The sequence below is a fragment of the Chroicocephalus ridibundus genome, chromosome 18 (assembly GCF_963924245.1).
Source record: "Chroicocephalus ridibundus chromosome 18, bChrRid1.1, whole genome shotgun sequence".
Taxonomy (NCBI): Eukaryota; Metazoa; Chordata; class Aves; order Charadriiformes; family Laridae; genus Chroicocephalus; species Chroicocephalus ridibundus.
Window position 1 is genome coordinate 8,336,481 of NC_086301.1, and position 21,001 is coordinate 8,357,481.

Here is a 21,001-nt window from a genome sequence, read left to right on the forward strand (position 1 = left end):
CCATCTCGTTCCACCCCCCTGCCCCGGGCAGGGACACCTCCCACCAGCCCAGGTTGCTCCAGGCCCCGTCCAACCTGGCCTTGAACCCCTCCAGGGATGGGGCAGCCACAGCTTCTCTGGGCAACCTGGGCCAGGGGCTCACCCCCCTCACAGCCAAGAATTTCTTCCCAATATCCCATCTCAATCTCCCCTCTTCCAGTTTCAAACCCTTCCCCCTCGTCCCACGGCTCCCCTCCCTGCTCCAGAGTCCCTCCCCAGCTTTCCTGGAGCCCCTTGAGGGCCTGGAAGGGGCTGGAAGGTCTCCCCGGAGCCTTCTCTTCTCCAGGCTGAACCCCCCCAGCTCTCTCAGCCTGTCCTCCCAGCAGAGGGGCTCCAGCCCTCCCAGCATCTCCGGGGCCTCCTCCGGCCCCGCTCCAACAGCTCCGTGTCCTTCTGCTGTTGGTGCCCCAGCGCTGGAGGCAGCCCTGCAGGGGGGTCTCCCCCGAGCGGAGCAGAGGGGCAGAATCCCCCCCCCCGCGCCCTGCTGCCCACGCTGCTGGGGATGAGCCCCGGCTGTGGGGGGGTTTCTGGGCTGTTCGTCATATACAGCCCCATCTGGCCCGTTAAAAAAACGGACGGGACGCGGCACGTGGCTGTAGGGCTTTAAGTAAAGTCACCGACCCTCTAACAGCCACTGTGCTTAGTATGGCAGGTGCAATTAATGCAATTAATGATGGTGCTCGATATGTACAAACACAGCCTGCGGTGGACCCACAACCCCCCAAAACTGAGCCACCCTTGCAGAGCTGCTTCGCCGCCCCGCAGAGTGAAGAAGTGTCGTGGTTTAGCCTCGGGCGGCAACAAGGGACCGCGGGGCGGCTCCCTCAAACATCACCCCCCAGGGGGAAGAATCGGGAGGAAAAGGCGAAACTCGTGGGTTGAGGCGAAGGCAGTTTAACAGAGCAGCAAAGGGCGCAGGAGAAGAGCAGCAACGACGCGGACAGAGGAATGTACAAACGCGATCGTGGTGCCACCGCTCAGGGCTCGTCCACCCACCCACCCCAGGTGCCCCAGCCTGCTCCGAGTGGTGACTTCCCGCCCTGGCCATGGCTGGCATGGGATGGAATACCCGTGTCCCTGCCGGAGCCTGGGGAGAATTAACCCTGTCCCCACCGGAACCAGGACAAGAGGGAAAACCTGTTGTATCAGGAGAGGTGCTGGCGCTGAGCAAGACTACCCGATCTGCTCCCCGTGTAACCACGAGAGCAACAAAGAAAAGGCAACGGGCGATAGTTGTCGGCGACTCTCTTCTGAGAGGTACGGAGGCACCCGTTTGCTGGCCTGACGCACGCTCTAGGAGGCGTGCTGCTCGCCGGGAGCTCCTGTCGGGGGGGGGGACGTTACTGAGAGACTCCCAAACCCCGCGTGGTCCTCAGACTGTTATCCACTGCTGCTCTTCCGTGTGGGCACCAGTGCTGCAGCCGGGAGCACCCTGAAGACTATCAAGAAAGCCTATAGAGCCCTGGGAGCGGTGGGCAGGGGCTCTGGGACGCGGGTGGTTTTTTCATCAGTCCTCCCAGTCAAAGGGAAGGGGGCTGATAGGGCCGGGCGAATCTGGCAAATTAATAAGTGTCTACAGGTCTGGCGCCACAGCCGGGGGTTTGGCTACGTAGACCATGGGACTCGCTTTGAGAAACCCGGTCTGCTGGGCCCTGATGGGGTCCACCTATTAGAGAAGGGGAAGAACATCTTCAGTCAGAGGCTCGCCAAGCTTGTGAAGAGGGTTTCAAACCAGAGTTGCAGGGGCGGGGGGAACCGGAATCTGTCCCGCTCCTACCAATATGATGCTAATACCAGTGGTAGAGGCCCAAAACCTGGAGATGGGTTACAGATCAGCATGAGAGCCCCTGGAATGCAGCTTAAGAGAAAAACAGCCGCTCCAGCCAGGAAGCTTCATCAGGGGCCCAACTTAAATGCCCGTATGCAAATGCACGTCGCATGGGGAGCGGACAAGAGGAGTCAGAGACACGAGCGCACCTGCAGGGCTATGATCCAATTGGCATCGTGGAGGCATGGTGGGATGGCTCCTATTCAAGGAGGACGGGCAGGGGAGACGATGAAGAGGTATCGTCCTCTATGTCAAGGAGCGGCTGGAGTGCATGGAGCTCCACTGGGAAATGGACGAGGAGCCGACCGAGAGTTTATGGGTCAAGATTAAAGAGAGGGCAGGGATGGGTGATGCTATAGTGGAGGTCTGCCACAGGCCACCTGAGCAGGAAGATCGAGTGGCTGAGGCCCTCTATAGATAGATAGGAGCAGCCTCACATTCACAAGCCCTGGTCCTCATGGGGGACTTCAACCATCTGTTGGAAGAACAACACAATAGGGCATAAGCAGTCAAGGAGATTCCTGGAATGTGTCGACGATAACTTCCTTCTCCAAGTGATGGAGAAGCCAATGAGGAGATGGTGCCATGCTGGACCTTGTTCTCACCAACAAGGAGGGGCTGGTGGGGAATGTCATGCTCAAGGGCAGCTCTGGCTGCAGTGACCATGAGACGGTGGAGTTTGAGATCCTTAGGGCAACAAGGAGGGCGCACAGTGAGCTTGCTACCCTGGGCTTCAGGAGAGCAGCCTTTGGCCTCTTCAGGGACCTGCTTGATGGAGTACCATGAGATACAGCCCTGGAGGGAAGAGGGGCCGAGGAAAGCTGGCTAATATTCAAGGGTCACCTCCTCCAAGCCCAGGAGCAATGCATCCCGCCAAAGAGGAAGTCAGTCAAAAAAAGCAGGATGAACTTGCATGAGCTTGCATGGATGAACACAGCGCTCCTGGACAATCTCAAACAGAAAAAAAGGAAACCTACAGAGGGTGGAAGCCAGGACAGGTAGCCTGGGAGGAATACAGAGAAATTGTTTGAGCAGCCAGGAACCAGATTAGGCAAGCTAAAGCCCAGATAGAGTTAAAGCTGGCCAGAGGTGTGAAGGCCAACAAGAAAGCCTTCAATAGGCATGTCAGTCATAAAAGGAAGTCTAGGGAAAATATGTGCCCCCTCAGGAAGGCAATGGGAGACCTGGTCACCCAGGACATGGACAAGGCTGAGGTACTCCACAACTCTTTTGCCTCAGTCTTCACTGGTAAGGGCTCTAGCCACACCGCCCAAGTTGCAGAAGGTAAAGGCAGGAACCAGGAGAACGAGGTACCGCTCACTGTAGGAGAAGATCAGGTTTGAGACCAGCTGAGGAACCTAAAGGTGCACAAGTCCATGGGACCTGATGAGATTTATCCGCAGGTCCTGAGGGAACTGGCACGTAAAGTTGCCAAGCCACTATCCATCGTATTTGAGAAGTCGTGTCAGTCTGGTGAAGTTCCCACTGACTGGAAAAGGGGAAACAGAACCCCAATTTTTAAAAAGGGAAAAAAGGAAAATCTGGGGAACTACAGGCCGGTCAGTCTCACCTCTGTGCCCGGCAAGATCATGGAGCAGATCCTCCTGGAATCTGTGCTGAGGCACATGGAAAATAAGGAGGTGATTGGTGACAGCCAACATGGCTTCACCAAGGGCAAGTCGTACATGACAAATCTGGTGGCCTTCTACGATGGTGCCACAGCATTGGTAGATAAGGGGAGAGCAACCGACATCATCTACCTGGACTTATGCAAAGCTTTTGACACTGTCCCGCACGACATCCTGGTCTCTAAATTGGAAAAGCAAGGATTTGATGGATGGACCGCTGGGTGGATAAGGAACTGGCTGGATGGCCGCGCTCAAAGGGTTGCGGTCAACGGCTCAATGTCCAAGTGGAAACCAGTGACAAGCGGCGTTCCTCAGGGGTCAGTACTGGGACTGGTGCTGTTTAACATCTTTGTTGGCGACTTGTCCAATGGGATCGAGGACACCCTCAAGAAGTTTGCCGGTGACACCAAGCTGTGTGGCGCGGTCAACATGCTGGAGGGAAGGGATGCCATCCAGAGGGACCTGGACAGGCTGGAGAGGTGGCAGCATGGCAACATCATGAAGTTCAACCAGGCTAAGGGCAAGGTCCTGCACCTGGGTCATGGCAATCCAAGGCACAAAGACAGGTTGGGTGGAGAATGGCTGGAGAGCAGCCCTGAGGAGAAGGACCTGGGAGTGCTGGTGGACGAGAAGGTCAATATGAGCTGGCAACATGTGCGCTGGCAGCCCAGAAAGCCAATGGCATCCTGGGCTGCATCAAAAGAAGCATGGCCAGCAGGACGAGGGAGGTGATTCTGCCCCTCTACTCTGCTCTGGTGAGACCCCACCTGGAGCACTGCTTCCAGCTCTGGAGTCCTCAACACAAGAAGGACATGGACCTGTTGGAGTAGGTCCAGAGGAGGCCACAAAGATGATCAGAGGGCTGGAGGGCCTCTGCTGTGAGGACAGTCTGAGAGAGTTGAGGGGGTTCAGCTTGGAGAAGAGAAGGCTCCGGGGAGACCTTCCAGCCCCTTCCAGTCCCTAAAGAGGGCCTACAGGAAGGATGGGGAGGGACTCTGGATGAGGGAGTGTAATGATAGGATACGGGATAATGGCCTCAAACTGAAAGAGGGGAGATTTAGATTGGATATCAGGAAGAAATTCTTTCCTGTCAGGGTAGTGAGGCACTGGAACAGGTTGCCCAGGGAGGTTGTGGATGCCCCATCCCTGGAAGTGTTCAAGGCCAGGCTAGGTGAGGCTTTGAGCAGCCTCGTCTAGTGGGAGGTGTCCCTGCCCAGGGCAGGTGGGTTGGTACTAGATCATCTTTTAGGTCCTTTCCAATCCGAACCATTCTGTGATTCTGTGTAATTTTCCCCAGGCTCTGGCAGGGACACAGGTATTCCATCCCATGTGAGCCATGCCCAGTCTATAGCTGGGAGCTGTCTCGAATCGCCTCCCTGTCCTCCACGTGCCTTAGCGTAGCTTCTAGGAGGATCTGTTCCATGATCTTCCCAGGCACAGAGGTGAGGCTGACAGGGCGGTAGTTCCGGGGTCCTCCTTTCTACGCTTTTTAAAAATGGGTGCGATGTTTCCCTTTTTCCAGTCACCAGGGACTTCACCTGACTGCCATGACTTTTCCAATATCATGGAGAGTGGCTTGGCAACTTCATCAGCCAATTCCCTCAGGACACAGGGATGCATCTCATCAGGTCCCTGTGGAATAAATACTAAATTGGCTAAAGAATACAAAAGTACAGCATTGTTCACGCCTTAAGGAAAAGTCTAAAATCAAGAGGCTTCTGAGGTAGAAAATAGCCACAGCTGGCATGAAGGACACAACATCTGTGGTTCCCTGATAAGCTACATGAGGTACAGGACGGGATGCAATTATTCCATGGCTTTACCTTATGATGTATAGCGGATACAGGAATGGGATGATACCATGAAACAGATAAGCTGCCAATTAGCTGCCCGCTAGATGCCCAGAGCCAACATTTTGTCAAATTTTGATGAAATGCTGTCCTTTGTGCGAACTTTGCTCATTATAATGTCATTATAATACCAAAACACACCTCCATCCCGAAGGCTACCCGCCTCCAAGGTGCGACCACTCCTTCTTGAGTCTGTGCCCTGAATTTCTCATAAACTATACCTTTAATTGTGAAGCCAGAGAAATTTACACCAATCATGATAAAAGTATGTATGACTAAAGTCACTCAAACTCCACCTTGAAGATAACAAATAGTATAAAAATAGCCCAAGAGAGGGGGGATACCCAGGGAAGACACCATCACAAAGAATTACATCACTGACTTCTGGGATCAGTCAACGGGCTGAGCCTCTCTTCCCCCCCATAGGGACGCCTTTGGGTAAGACTTAGACTATACCGAGTGCTTCCTCGGGAAACTTAGAAATTTCTCTAGAGACTCTCTTTTTTCTACATTTAGAGCCAGGCTGTATTGTTTATAACTTTGTCGCGCATTTTGTATATGTAACAATACTTTCATTTGCACGTGCTTTGCAGACAGTGTATTTATCACCGGCAATCCTAAGAACCTATATATCTGTTGTTTAAATAAACTGCACTTTTTTAAGTAGCTAGTCGTTTTGGTTTCTCACTGAACGCGACCAAAACTTGAGAGAGGCCGTGCTAGTTCATGAGCACGACTAGACTGGAGGTGCAGTCCACTATTAGTGTATCCAAATCGTAATAGTTTAATACACATTAAACGCGATTGGACTGACAGTGCTGAATTGGGCATCACTCAGAATTTAAACCTAGCCGCACCTGGCCTCCCACCTTGGTGAGGAGTGTTAGAACACAAGGGGGTTTATTTTCTGCCAAAACCGCTTTGCCCCTTTTCACGCAACAGAATTTTGGCGTAGTCGGCAGGATTGCCATGGATAAACTGCTGCAAAAATATGATTGTGCCCCTTCCCAGGCTGGGAAGGAGTGGGCCCATAAATTTTGGAAGGATGAAGAGAAAGTGGTGGAACGTATTGAAGAGTGTCGGGCTTCACAGAAGCTCAGAGCGGGGAAAGGCAAAGGTGTGATTTGTGCGGTGTTAGGCGCCTGTTTATCTTGTGCACAACAAGAAGCTAGGGAAACCCCTGCTCCTAATCTGATTTCAGCTGTAGAATATGCAACCCTGAAATCGGAGAATGAGGTGTTGAAGTCATCACTAGCCTTTCAAAAGGAGACAGGAGAAAAATTAAGAACTCAAGTTGATAAGCTTGTGAGTGAGAATGAATGTTTAGGAAACCGGAATGCTCAACTTGGGAGTGAAAATCACCAACTTAAAATGTTATTGGAAAGGGTGACTGGGCTCTTAGATAAAATGCAGCCCTCGACCCAGGTCCAACAGATTCGTAAATTAATGTGTTATCCAAATTCTGGAACCCAGACCGGAGATTTTTGGTCTAATAGTGAAGATGAGGAAGAAGATGAGGAGGGAAGGACTTTTACTGTGAAATCTCGAGTCTTTCCTTTACGACCTCTGATTAAAACTGAAACCACAGTTGATGAGGATGATGAGGAAGTCCGCAACACTGTGCGTACTATTCCGTGGACACCAACAGAGTTAGCGAAAATAAGGGAAAAATATTCGAGGCGGCCAGAAGAATCAGCTGTTGAGTATGTGTGGCGAGTTTCTTCTGAAGGAGGAGATAGAATTATGTTGAGTGAGGAAGAAGCAGGAGACTCTTGGGGACCAGGAGTGTTTTTACAATGGACGGGGATCATAATTATTCCCTAACCGCTCGAGCAGCCTTTTGGGCAGGTGGTATGGATCCGCGAGAGAGGGGAGAGCCATTAGAGATTAGAGCTACAGGCTACTCTGATCTGTTTGCGGCTGTACGGAAAGCAGCTTGTCTGCAAGCCATGTATGACAGAGAGGAATTTTGGAAATCCCCAATGTCAGCCGCTATCGACCCCGATCGATTAGCCCCTCTCATCCATGGTCTTCCCGATTGCCTGAAGCCATTCGTTGTTTGCACTCAAGATCGTATACGAGAGGCTCGGGATGCTCATGGGCGGGGCCGGCGTCGCTACATGCCCACCTGGAATGAATATGTACAGGAAATAGACCAATATGGGCGCCGAATGGGCTGGGCCAGCCTAACTAGTGAAAAATCCTCCGAACACCCGCGAAAGGTTCGCCAAGTCCGAACTCACACTCAAAACCCCAAACCGGTGGAAAGGTTTAAGCCTGATAAGGACTGGAACGAGTTGTGGCGTAAAGGCCTACAATTAGGGGTGCCCCGACAATTCTTGCACGGTGTCCCTACGGGAGATCTCCGTGTGCTGGTCCAATCTCTAACTAGAAAGAATAATTCGGCTGGGGAGAAAAGTCTAACCAGAGAATCCCCAAGCTGTGAGAAAATTGTGCCTTCTGCACCGGAGCGTAATTTGATTGATTTGTCAGAGTCCCAGTCAAAAAACTCCTATCCCCGGGGAGGGCAGTGAGCCACCCTGTCCGGCGGGTACTAGCTATTCAATGGCTCTCTCATAAAGATTCTGAACCTATTATCGCCATTCCCGTCGGACCCCGGAGGATGTCAGTAAACTTTATTATTGATACCGGAGCCCAAATATCTGCACTCACTAACGAAACGGCACAACCTCTAGGTATAAATCCCACCAGACGCAGAGTCAACTTCGCAGGAATTGATGGTGTGGTAAAAACATGCCCCGTTGCAAAAATTAACCTCTGGTTGCCGGGAGAGCAGCGAATGACTAGGGCGGAAGTGTTAGTGGGTGCCTCGCGTACTAACCTCCTAGGATTTGACGTGCTGCGTGGGCGAATGTGGAAATTCCCAGATGGAACTGTGTGGAGTTTTGCAGGATGCGAAAAAGTAATAGACACAGTGAAATTGAGTCTCTTGGAAACTTCCATGCCTTTACCTCCCTCTAAAATCACTAATGTCCGGCAGCACCCACTGCCTGCAGCTGCGCTTGCAGGAGCAGACGGGGTGGTATCAGATTTAGAAAAAAGAGACATCATCAAGAGGACTCACTCACCTTATAATTCACCGGTGTGGCCCGTAAAGAAACAAAACGGGCAATGGCGTTTCACAGTAGATTACCGAAAGTTGAATGCCAACACTGCACCCCTCACTGCCGCAGTTCCAAATATCATGGAAATTGTGACAATGATACAAGGAGCTGCCCATCCTTGGATGGCTGCCTTAGATGTTAAAGACATGTTTTTTATGATTCCCCTCCTTGAGCAGGACAAAGCGCGGTTTGCATTCATGTGGAAAGGAGTCCAATATACCTTTAACCAACTTCCACAAGGATACAAACATTCCCCCACTATTGCACATAATGCTTTAGCTAAAGTGCTATCAGAGATTCCTGTTTCACAGGGATGTACGGTATACCAATATATTGATGACATCCTAATAGGGGGAGAGAACCAAGAAAGTGTAAAAGACATGATGGAAAACATCCAAAAAACATTACTTGATTTAGGATTGGAAATTCCAGACTCAAAGTGTCAGGGACCTGCACAGGAAGTTAAGTTCCTGGGGGTCTGGTGGATTAAGGGAGCTGCTTCTGTCCCTCAGGATACCCTGGAAAAAATAGAGCATGGACAGAATCCATCCAGCGTGAAGGAGTTACAGCAAGTTCTGGGAACTTTAAGTTATTGGCGTAAACACATCCCTGGCTTTTCCATCATTGCTCGCCCCCTTTATAGTTTGCTCAAAAAGGGTAGATCCTGGGAGTGGACTGAACAACACACTAATGCTCTGGAATTGCTAATAAAGGAGCTAAGGTTATTCCAACAGCTTGGTCCTATACATCCAACTGACCCTGTCCACGTAGAATGGGGGTTCAGTGAACATGGTTCCCATTGTAATTTATGGCAGAAGGGACCAGCAGGACCGGAGAGACCATTAGAATTTAGCTCTCACTCCTTCAATGATACTGAGAGCAGATATTCAGACCTTGAGAAGGGTTTACTGTCCCTAGTGCGAGCGTTGCAACGAACAGAGCAGATAAGAAGAGAACAGAGTGTGATCATTCGGGGACCTTTTCGCCTCCTAGATGTGGTCCGTAAAGGGACAACACCACCAGCTGGCATTGCCCAGAAACCTACAGTTCGAAAGTGGTATGCTTATTTAGAAGGCATTAATGAAATCATGCCAGTCTCTGAAGGCAGTGTTAAAGTACCCAAGCTCCAGAAGGATATAGATGGTGCCCTATTGTTCCAATCCCCACCAAATAGACCATCTCCGATCCAAGAGGCACCTCCTTTGAAGGAAGGCAGTGATCTTACAGGAGTGTGGTTTATTGATGCGTCATCTCACCGTGAAAACAATAAGTGGAAATATAAGGCCGTAGCACTGGAAGTAGCAATGGGAGAAAGAGCGATGGAAACAGGGGAGGGTAGCGCACAAGTAGGGGAACTCAGAGCTGTCCTACTAGCTGCACAACATGGAGCCACCTCCATTTACACTGACTCGTATGCTGTTTTTAAAGGAGCCACTGAATGGATAGGTCACTGGGCAGCCAATGATTGGCAGGTGAACAGAGTCCCGATTTGGGAGACGGACAGTTGGAAGCAACTGCTAGAAATAGGAGGACAGAGAACATTGCACACTGGTTGGGTAAAAGGCCATGATCGTTCAAACTCGATCACTGCTCAATTCAACCAACAGGTAGATAGCCTCACGTGGCTACAGCAAATTGACATTGTAGATGATGGTCAGGAATGGGCACGCTTACTTGAATGGTTACATGTCAAGCGTGGCCACATCGCTCTGTTAAATCAGAAATCGCGTGTAACAGCAACTACCTTCAAAAAAGTAAATTTGATATTAAGCACGGAATATCTAAAAGAACCTTGTTAGAGAGTATTGGGCCAACACCGCAACCAGAAGCTTCTTGCCATTGGGCTGCTCCCTTTCATCACCCCTCCTCTCCATTTTCCCTTGCTCCTCCCGACTCAGCCAGATTCCTGCCTTTGGCCCTTTCCTTGAAGGACCGGCATGAGCTTTGCACGCTCACAGTTGTCTCAGTTGTCTTCAAACGCCCCAGAACAAGTCCTGCGCAGTCCCCCAAGCCCCCTGCGATATTCCACAAGGAGTTTGCTCTTTGCAGGAGACTCAGGATAATTTTGTCTCCTTGTGGTCAGTGACAGAGCCCTGCTTGGCCCTCTCCTAGGTTTTACTAGGGAGGTTCCTTCAGAGCTCGTCCATCAGTGACCCAAGAGCTCTGAAAGAGATCTGTGGGGCACCTGAGCCAGGGCACCACGTCCCCTGTCAGACAGCCGGGACACTTCTCCCCTGGCTCGTGGGCGTTCAGGGTGCTTGCCTGCGGGAAGGAGACCACAGGACTGGGCTGTTGGTTCCAGCTTTATTCACCTGCAGACATTTATCCCAAGAGACCTTCACCTCCCCCTGTCCCCCCGGAGCCCGCAGCACAGTGTTCGCAGGGACCACCCAGATGTTGGCTGCTTCCTTGGTGCTTCCAGGATCAGCAAGGTCTGAGCTGCCAGGGACTGGACTGAGGGTTCGGCATCGTTCACTAAGGGCTTGAGGACTGTGACAGAAAGAAATGGAGCAGTGGTGAAACCCCGCCGTCTGCAGAGACCCTCCCATGCCAGCCCCGTCCGTCTCTTCCTCTGGCCAGGAGAGGCAGGTGAGACCCAAGGGATCAGCTGGAAGCTGTTGCTCAGGAACGCCCCAAATGCCCCTGCCATGTTCCTCTGCCCCTGAAGCAGTTCCCTGCAGCAGGGCCAGGGATGGCAGCCCCCTGCCCAGGCTCTGTCCCCTGCCCCACCAGCCCTGGCCAGCACAGCACTGCCCCTGCTCACCGTTGCAGATGTACTGCAGCTGCTTCTCATTCCGGTTCACCAGGTGCCGCGCAGCGAGCCCTGGGCACAGAGCTTCGTCAGACCCCCTGCTCCCCAGCACACCCTGGCAGCACGGCCCCCGTCCCTGCCAGCCTGGCCGCGCGCCCTCCTGCCCCTCGGCAGGGCTGACCCCAGGGAAGGACAGTCCCTGAGGGCGGTGGGACTGAGCAAGGCTCCCAGAGAGCCCACCTGCGTGGGCAGGGGTAAGAGAGGAAAGCACAAGGGCTCTGGCAGCCGCAGGGCTGATCCTTGCTGCCAGTCCAGCGGCAGGGTCGGGGGCCAGGCTCCGGACGAGGGACCGCGGGGGTGGTGGCTCACCGATGAACCTGACGGCCTCCTCTCTCAAGGTGGCCTGAGCATCCTTCAGGTATGACATGCTGTACTGCAGGTATTCTTCAACCCTCCGCCTGTCCTGTCCCAGCTGCAGAGAGCACAAGGTCATGGGGCTGGCACAGACCATTCCAGCTCGGCCAGAGCAGTCCCTCTGCCCATCACCCCGCTTCCTCCCCAAGGCCATTCCCGTCTCCCAGCCAGGAGCCCTGCGGGGCTGAGGTTCGGAGAGAGCCACAGGCAGAGGGGGCGCGGGGGTGCTGAGACCCCTCCGTCCTGCTGCCAGGGCCCAGGTGGGTCAGGGTCTGCTGCAGCACCCAGGGTCGGGAGGGGAGAGGGGCCTGGAGAAGAGCCCTTGGGGGCTCCGTGCTTGAGAAAAGGGAAGGGAAGGGAAGGGAAGGGAAGGGAAGGGAAGGGAAGGGAAGGGAAGGGAAGGGAAGGGAAGGGAAAAGGAAAGGGAAAGGCAAAAGGGAAGGGAAGGGAAGGGAAAAGGGAAGGGAAAGAGAACTGGAAAGGGAAAGTGAAAGGGAAAGGAAGGGAAGGGAAGGGAAGGGAAGGGAAAGGAAGGGAAGGCAAGGGAAGGGAAGGGAAGGGAAGGGAAGGGAAAAGGAAAGGGAAAGGCAAAAGGGAAGGGAAGGGAAAAGGGAAGGGAAAGAGAATCGGAAAGGGAAAGTGAAAGTGAAAGGGAAAAGAAAAGGGAAGGGAAGGGAAAGTAAAAAAGAAAAGGGAAAAGCGAAGGGAAGGGAAAAGGAAAGGGAAGGGAAAAGGGAAGGGAAAGAGAACCAGAAAGGGGAAAGAAAAGGGAAGGGAAAGTAAAAAAGAAAAGGGAAAAGGGAAGAGAAGGGAAAGGGAAAGGGAAAAGGGAAGAGAAGGGAAAGGGAAGGGCAGGGAAGGGCAGGGAAGGGAAGGGAAGGGAAGGGAAGGGAAGGGAAGGGAAGGGAAGGTGGATGCAGCTCCAGGCTGTGGGCTCCAGGCTGGAGCAGGGATGGAAAACAAGAGCAGCACAGTCCACACTCCAGGCACATGGGACATCCCTTGTCCAGCCTGGGCCCTGGGGCTTGTCCTCACCAAGGCCTCTCCAATTCTCCATGTCTGCTTGGTCTGGACCAGTTGCTTGAGCTTTTTCCAATTCAGGAATCTGGCACAGGTGAGGAGGGCTTCCTCAGAGACCTGCAAAGCAGCAGACGGTGGGAGATGGCACCCCAGCTCGGAGAAGGAGACCTCTCAGCCCCCTCCTGTGGCAAGGCTGCGAGCTGTTGCCAGCTTGTTATGGGAAAAGACAGCTGGGGACAGAGTCTCCAGTCTCAACCGGGTTTAATGCCCAAAGCACGGTCACAGAGCATCCACCCTCTCAGGGATGGCACTCCACCAGCCAGCAGAATAGCGATCCACAAGAGGCACTGAGCTGCTGCTGGGGCTGGGGGCAGAGGGACGGGTGAAGGAGGTGTGGGCCCATGGCTGGCGGTGGTGAGAGCAGCAGGCGCAGAGACAGCAGGGCAGGAGGCAGCCAGCAGCACCTCCCATGGGAATCCCCCAGCAGAACGCTTGGCTCCCCAGCTCCTTTACACCGAAGCTCCGGGCGGGCAGAGCGTTGACCCTGGAATGCGTGACCAGGATTCCTCTGGCTGCGTCTCCATTCCTGCCGCTCTCCCCGCCCCGGGCTGGGGAACAAGCCGTCTCTCCACTCCTTGCCACCCCTCTGCCCAGAGCAAGTTCACTGGCCCTGTGCAGGGTGATCTTGGTGAGCAGGGCTTCCATCCTGCTTTCAGGGAGCTTCCCAAAAGATCTGGGGGACTCTTGGGCATAGCCCCTGGGGGACAGGGTTGGCACTGGAAGCCCTGGCCTCTGACACCTGCAGGCACAGCTGGGAAGCCTCTAGGGACTTGCCAGTTTGGTGGCCGTGGGCTGCTGCCCAGCCCTGCTGGGCCACGTAGGGCAGGTCTGGGAAATGTCCGTGCCAGCTTCGTGCTGGGGGTGCCGGGACCTTTCCTCTGGGCTGAATGGGGGAGTGGGGCTGGGAGGGGACCCCAGAACCCCCTCCACCTCTGCAGCAGGAGGCTTGGGAGGAGGAGGCAGGCAGTGCTGGCAGCGGGGCAGGGGAGGAGGGCAGCTCTGCCCCGACCTCAGTGACTCGGGCCCTGAGGTTACAACCATTCCCAGAGTGCGACTGCCAGCAGCCTGCATCCCTGATGTCCAGGCCACTGCCGTGGCATCGGCACACCCTTCCCCGCGGCACTGTTCGGCTTTGAAATCGGTACCTTGGCCACACTCTCACTCTGGTCCTTCATATGGAAGTAGAGCAGCAACAGGTGACTCTGGATTTCCTCCTTCATCTGCCTCTTGTGTCGCCCCACCACACTCTCTACCGTGTCTCTGAAGAGGCAGATGGAGAGCTCTCGCACCTGGCTGGACGCCTGCAAGGAAGGAAGACAGGGGCACTTCAGCAACAGCCTCTCCCTGCCCAGGGTGATGGAGGGCGTTCACGTGGTTGATGGGACGGGAGATGCTCCAAGGTCAGTTTCTGCACAGAGGCGTCGGGGCCAGGTCTGCAGCGGTGGCTGAAGGCCCTGGGCAGTGGCTCTGGGCCGTGGCCCCCGCCAAAGGCCTCCCGAGAGTTTTCCGTCGGGCGGTGCTGTGCCCCCGAGTGCTCTCCCAGCCCTCCAGCGCTCGCCACCGGCTCTGCCAGTGCAGCGCTCCCCGGGGACGGGCTGAGGAGGAGGCCGCGCTGGCCCTCGGCAGTGCCTCCGGGGCACACGCCGCTGGCTCGGCCTCGGCATCCCGGCCGCGGCGCCTGGGGAGAACGTCTGGTCCTGCCTGAGAGCGCGGCTGGGGCAGCCCTGGGGGCTCAGGGCAGCTCTTGGGCTGCTGGTGCTTTGCCGTACGTTGTCAGCGAGCTGCCGGAGCTCCCACATCAGCGTCAGAGCCAAGCTGCTGGCCTGCTTCCTCTCCATATGACGCACAAGGTTCCTGAGGACAAGCAGGGCCTGGATCTTCAAGTCTGCATCGCAAATGCTCAGGGTGCACAGCATGTCTGCCTTCAGGATCTGCATTTCTTTTGCCTGTGTGAAGCATGGGATTTCTTTTACGGCGAAGCCCTGGAAAACCGCCCTGGCCAAAATGCTGCGTTCACCGGGCACCAGCCTCCCGTCCGGCTTCCTGACGGGCACTACGGGAATGGCTGCAGCAGCCTCCTGTCTGGCGGCGGCCGCGCGCACGCTGATGGGGACGAGGGAGAACGGGGGCAGGGCAGGGAGGGCAGGACGACAAAGGCTCTGTGTCCCCTGACCAGCCACCCCCTTTTCTGACACCCACCTCCTTACTCTCAGCCAGGCTCAAGCCACCGCGTTACCCACAGCCCCAGGCTGCCCACGTGCCCTCACTTGACTCTGCCTTGCTCACCAGCTTGGCTTTTTCTGACAGCGTGACCATGCCTCTGAGTGCCAGCGCTTGGATCATGCGGTGCCCACACCACAAATGAGACTGGAGGAGGACTGCGTCTCTCCGTTGCCTTTGAAGGTCATCGCAGGCCAGCAGCTGAAACGACGGGGGCAGTGAGAGGCTGGCAGAGCCTGCGGGACTCCCCGCGCTGCTCAGGGCACGGGGCCTGACGCAGCCCGTCCCGCGGCCAGCCCTGCCTCTGGACATGCAGGTGGTTATAAGTGCTACCCCTGCAGAAAGGGGTCGGGGCCAGAGGTCCTGACAATGGACCCCCGCTGTCCCAGCTCTGGCGACTGTCGTCCCACCCTGCAGCCATGTGTGCAAAAGGGCTGGGTTCAGAAGCACCTCAGAGAGGCACTGCATGCCACCAGGCCTACCTCAACGTAGAAAATCATGGCAACTTTTGTCCTGAATTCTCCCACATGGGGTTCAAGAATCTCGCGCAGGTGCTGCAAGATCCAGGATCGATGATCAAGCGTGCCCTTCGTCATCTCTCTGGCAGGGGAAAGAAAAGCACCGCTGGGACTGAGCAGGGCAGGCAAAGGACACCCCAGGCCAGAACATGTGTTTGCACTCGGTCACAGCTTCTACACAACTCGTTCACAGCGACCTGCTCTTTCCCCAGGCAAAGAGGGACCTTTTCCACTCTGGCTGTGCCATCACGAGCGCTGCGGCTGCAGCCTCGTGCCCTGGGGTGCTGGGGACCCTCTCTCAGCCACGAGGGACGGGGTTGCGGAGGCACTGCTGGCTGAAAGGGGCTCTCACCTGGCCAGCACACTGAGTCCTTTGAGGTGGGTCTCAGTTCTGAGAAGCATGTCCCAGCCGCCCTCCCCCTGGATCCTGAGGACATGCTCTTTGTAGCCAGCAGCACAGAGCAGAACTTCAATGGCCTCCACTGCAAACCTGCGTGCAGAGCAAAGCCCAGTCACACACAGAGCACGCGCCCGAGTGTAGGAATGGCAGGGGAAGGAGGATGGAGCACTTGATGGGCTGGCTTACTTGGCCTGATCCTGTCTGACGGATTTCCAGAAAGCCTCCAGTTGGGGATCTTTGGGTCTTGGGAGCTTTGCTACGCATACGATCTGGAAGACCAGGGCCATGAGGAGCTTGGGGAAGAGTGCTTCCAGTGCCTCCTGCCAGACGGCGTGCTGGGTGAGCATGCACAGGACCTTGGTTGCCTGTGGAAAACACACAGCAACAAGTCTGACTGCTGCTCTTGCACTGCCAAAGCCCTGGGGTTGCCCATGGGTTGCGCTCAAGTGCCGGCCCCGGCCACAGAGACACTGATGGAGAGGGCACCCCTGCTGCCAGGCCAAGGCCAAGGCCCAGCAGCCCTGGGGGCTCCGCTCCTGCTTCTGACGTGGCCATGAAGAGCCCTGAAGATGAGGAAGATCTGGACTGGTCACTCACATCTATGGAAAGCTTGTCCATGCCCTTTGTGGTGATCCAACACTCTGGGAAATGCTCCTGGATCAGACTGAGCAGCTGCTGGAAGATGGTCTGGGAAGCGCTGGGCAGGGAGACCATCACCTCCCACATGGCCAGGGCAGCACTGCAAGCCAAAGTGCTCTGTTAGCAGGGCTGGCTCGGCCTGTGCCAGGCTGTCAAACAAGCCCTCGGGGCTGCCAGGGCTGGGACCTGTCACAAGAAGGACTGATCTGCAACAGGCTCATGACCACATCCTTGGGGCACTTCTTGGTCAGCAGGAGAAGCAGTGATTCCAGGATGTTCCAGGCTGCCTCCGTGCAGATGGCCTCTATGTTTCTGTGGATGCCCTCCAAGATCTTTTTTGTCTGGAAGAGGTAAAGGAGAGGATGGTGCTACGACTGGAGTGCAACAATCTTCCCAGCTGCTGCTGGAACTGCTGCCCCATCCTTCTCTGCTGGCTTGAAATGGCTTCAGGTGCCCGAGGCACCGGCGTTTGGGAGGGAGGGAGGGAGGAAAAACGCCAGGATGCTTACATCCGTCAGCCAGGAGGTAGGGTCTGCCATGGCCATGGAGAGTATGCTGCAGGCCACCTGCTTGTCATGGTTGCTGGAGCTTCTCATGGCGTCAACGGCTGTGAGGATCATGTCTGTCCTCTCCGAAGGCTGGAGGTATTCTTCAAACACCTACAGGAAGAAGAAAGGGAGGGAAGACATGTCACGCCGAGTGCCCTGATTGTGCTGCTTTGCCGAGCTGTGAGAGCAGCTCCATCGAGAGATGCCCGGCATTGCCCATGGGAAAGCTGGAGACGGGCTGCGGTCACTGCAGGGCAGAGCATGAGAGCAGAGGGCCCTCAGGGGGAGGGAGGAGGCTTGGGCTGACAGGCACAGCGCGCTGGCCCTGCAGAGAACCAGGGCTCGCTGGTGGCCAGGAGGGCTGGAGCTGCTGCGAGGATGCTGGCGTGCAACCCTGGGATAGTCCCTTCTCGGGGACAGCGGGAGCCCTCTCTCACGAGGGAGAGCGAGGCCATGCCAGTCCTGCTGCTTCTGGGTCCCTTTGCTCACTGGAGTCCCCCGCTGATGCCACGCACAAGAGTCCCAGCAAGGGAGGAGCTCATTACCATCGCAATGTCAATGGCGTTGCAGTGCAAAGAAAGCCAGGAGGCGCACTCAGCTTCCCAGTCCCTCTGGAGCTGGGGATGCTCTGGGCTCCCTTTGGATAGCGTCCTGCCTAAAACGGGGGGAAGGAAACACAGAACAGTTGGTAGGACAGAGGATATTTGCCAACAAGCTTACCAGCTGGGGAAAAGAGCTTTTGGCTAAGGAGGGAGTTGACAACCTGCAGCGAAGGGTAGAAGTGGACAGGGGTGTAAAGCAAAGGGTGATGGGCGATGGGAATGAGAGGGACCTCAGGAATGATGAAGGATTAGATGCACCTGCCTAAAGTGTATGTATACAAATCACAGAATCATAGAATGGTTTGGGCTGGAAGGGACCTTAAAGATCATCTCGTTCCACCCCCCTGCCCCGGGCAGGGACACCTCCCACCAGCCCAGGTTGCTCCAAGCCCCGTCCAACCTGGTCTTGAACCCCTCCAGGGATGGGGCAGCCACAGCCTCTCTGGGCAACTTGGGCCAGGGGCTCACCGCCCTCACAGCAAAGAATTTGGCCTTTTGCTTTGGCCTCTCTGCCCGGAAGGACCCAACTTCTTGTTGTTTTTTTCTTACTTTTTCGCCGCAGGGTGAACTTGTAGAGGTATCGAAGAGCATCCGCAGCCTCAAAGCGGACCTTCTGGTTGTTGGGAGCACAGCATAGGAGGAGATGTCCCACCAGTTTGCCCAGGTCCTGGAAATACTCCTCTTCTTCATCGAGGTCCGGGTTGTCAGAGACGCAGAGCTGAGGGAGGGAGGAAGCACTGGAAGCAGGGCTACAGTGTGGGCTGCAGTGGGGGTTGTTACCAAAGCGTATCCCTGAGATGTTATTAGTCACTGCTGTTGACAGGCCTGATGTGTCTTCTGACGAATAGCGAGGATTCTATCCTTGAATTTATCAGGCACGGGCTAATGAAAGAACTCCTAATCAAGGCAGGCGAGTACTGCGTCATTCTCGAGGAAGTGCATCGAGCGTGGGGACCTTGAGGACGGTCCTAATCTACACTTTTGGAGACGCCAACGTGGCAGAAAAGTGAAAATTCGTAGTGTCCGAAGCTGAACTACCTTCATTATAATAGTACAGATCACGCCCGTAGGTCAAGAAGCCCCTTGCCCAGGCAAAGACCCTTCCCTTGAGCGCGGCTGGGAGCTATAACTTGATGGTGTAATCGTATGGAAATTACTAACCAATCAAATATAGGTAGGAGGTACTTCTATTATCATGATGCTGTAAAATGTGTATAAAAATGGTGCGGAGAGATCTGATGGGTGTGTGTGAAAGGAGGAGAGATCCCCCACGCACCCGGCGCCGCAAATAAACTGATGTCGGCTTTTCTAAGCTACAAACCTGGTTTGGAGAGTGAGAGTTTCATTAGGGATTTTGGTCACAGGGTGACCAGAGGCTGTCTGGGCCTGAGGCCCCTTACCCCTGCAGAGGAGGAGTTGACAAACGATGCCATCAGCCAGGCGATGACGTTCACAGCCTCCTGACGTTCCTCTGGTCTCTGGGACTGTGTGAAGGGCAGCAGGACCTGCGAGAAGAAAAAGCTGATGCTCTGCCTCGGGCTCTGGCGGCTGTTGAGGAGCGGCAGCGCTGCTCAGTGCCTGGCAGGGGTCAAAGCATTTGCCAAGGCTTCCTGGGAACAGCAGCAAAGCCCGTCACCGGTTTTGTGTCCCTGGAGGCCCTCCAGCCTCAGGGAAAGGTCCCCGCACCAATCTACCACCTGCAGGGAGGTCACCAGAGCCCCGTCCCCCTGCAGCCTCTGCTCCTTTCTCTGCCATGCTCCAAAAGGGGCCTTCTGTTCCCCTCAAGGTGCAGAGGACATCGGGGCAGAAACCTCCCTGGGGGTTTTCACTGGGGAAGCTGGGATCTGCTCTGGAAATGCCAGACCTGCAAGAGATTCCGCCGTTCCGAAAGGCTGAAGGATGAAATGTTGAATAGCAAATCCTTCAGCAGGTTGTCCAGAACGCTCTGGTCCTGCAAGGAAAAAAGAAGGTTACGGGGCAACTTGATGGATCCCTCTTACCCACAAGACACTGGTGCCTTTTTCTTGTTGGTTTTTCCCCCAGCTTTGCACACAGGACAGCCCTGCAGGAGCATGAGAGGCGCTGGAGGGAGAGGCGAGCACAAGACAGGCAGCAGTCCCTGAGGTTTCTGGGCTCCCCAGTTCAAGAAGGACAGGGAACTGCTGGAGAGGGGCCAGCAAAGGGCTACCAAGGTGCCGAGGGGACTGGAACACCTCTCTCATGAAGAAAGGCTGAGGGACTTGGGTCTCTTCAATCTGGAAAAAAGACAGCTGAGGGGGGATCTCATCAAAGGTTCTAAATACTTCAAAGCTGGGTGTCAGGAGGATGGGGCCAGGCTCTTTTCAGTGGTGCCTGGTGACAGGACAAGAGGTAACGGGCACAAACTTGAGCGCAGGAAGTTCCACCTAAACATGAGGAGGAACTTTTTTACCTTGGGGGTGGCAGAGCCCTGGCACAGGCTGCCCAGAGAGGTGGTGGAGTCTCCGTCTCTGGAGACATTCCAACCCCGCCTGGAGGCGTTCCGGTGCCACCTGCTCTGGGTGACCCTGCTCTGGCAGGGGTTTGGGCTGGGTGATCTCCAGAGGTCCCTGCCAACCCCTGCCGTTCTGTGATGCTGTGGTTCTGCCTCTCCTGAGTCTTTGAGAGAGTCCTTGCTGCTCACTTGGACGTCCTTCTCCTCACTTGGTGGCAGATCCAGAAGGCTGCAGGAATCAGACTCAGCATCTAATAAAGCAAGTGGGGAGGGCGAGCTGAGGGAGACGGAAGAGCGATACCCTGCATCCAGCCGCACGCCAGGACAAAGCCAGCCCTGGGCGGGTGGACTGAAAGAGGGGACGGACATGGCGTTTCCCCCCGCCGGTCAGGCCTGGGATGTGCCCAGCAGCCCACAGCCACGCAGGAGCACGGCCGGGCAGCAAAACATCCCTCACTCACCACTCTGCAGCGGCTGGACCATGCACACCTCGTCAGGGGTCGGTGGAGGGCTCTCTTCTTCTTCCTCTCCCACCCAGGCCAGCCGGGGCTGGCTGGGGGGTCTCTGCTCAGTCCTGGGGAAGGAGGAGAGGCCGTGTGGGGTGGGCGCGGGGGGAGGCCATGCTGCCTGGGCCCAGCTCGGCGCTGCCGGTGGGGAGAGCCTGTGGGGCCAACGGGGCCGTGCGGGAGCAGGGAGAGGTGTGGGACAGGCTTTTCAAGGAGCAGCAAATCTCCCGGGGATGGAGGTTTGTGGGCAGCCAGTGAATATCCCCGGCCCCATGGAGGGCTGGGCAGAGGCTCCTGCCGGAGAAATCCCAAAGGGCTTTCGTGATCCGGCACGTTTCCCCCCAGGGCACCCATCCAGCCCCTGCCTCTTACCCATGCT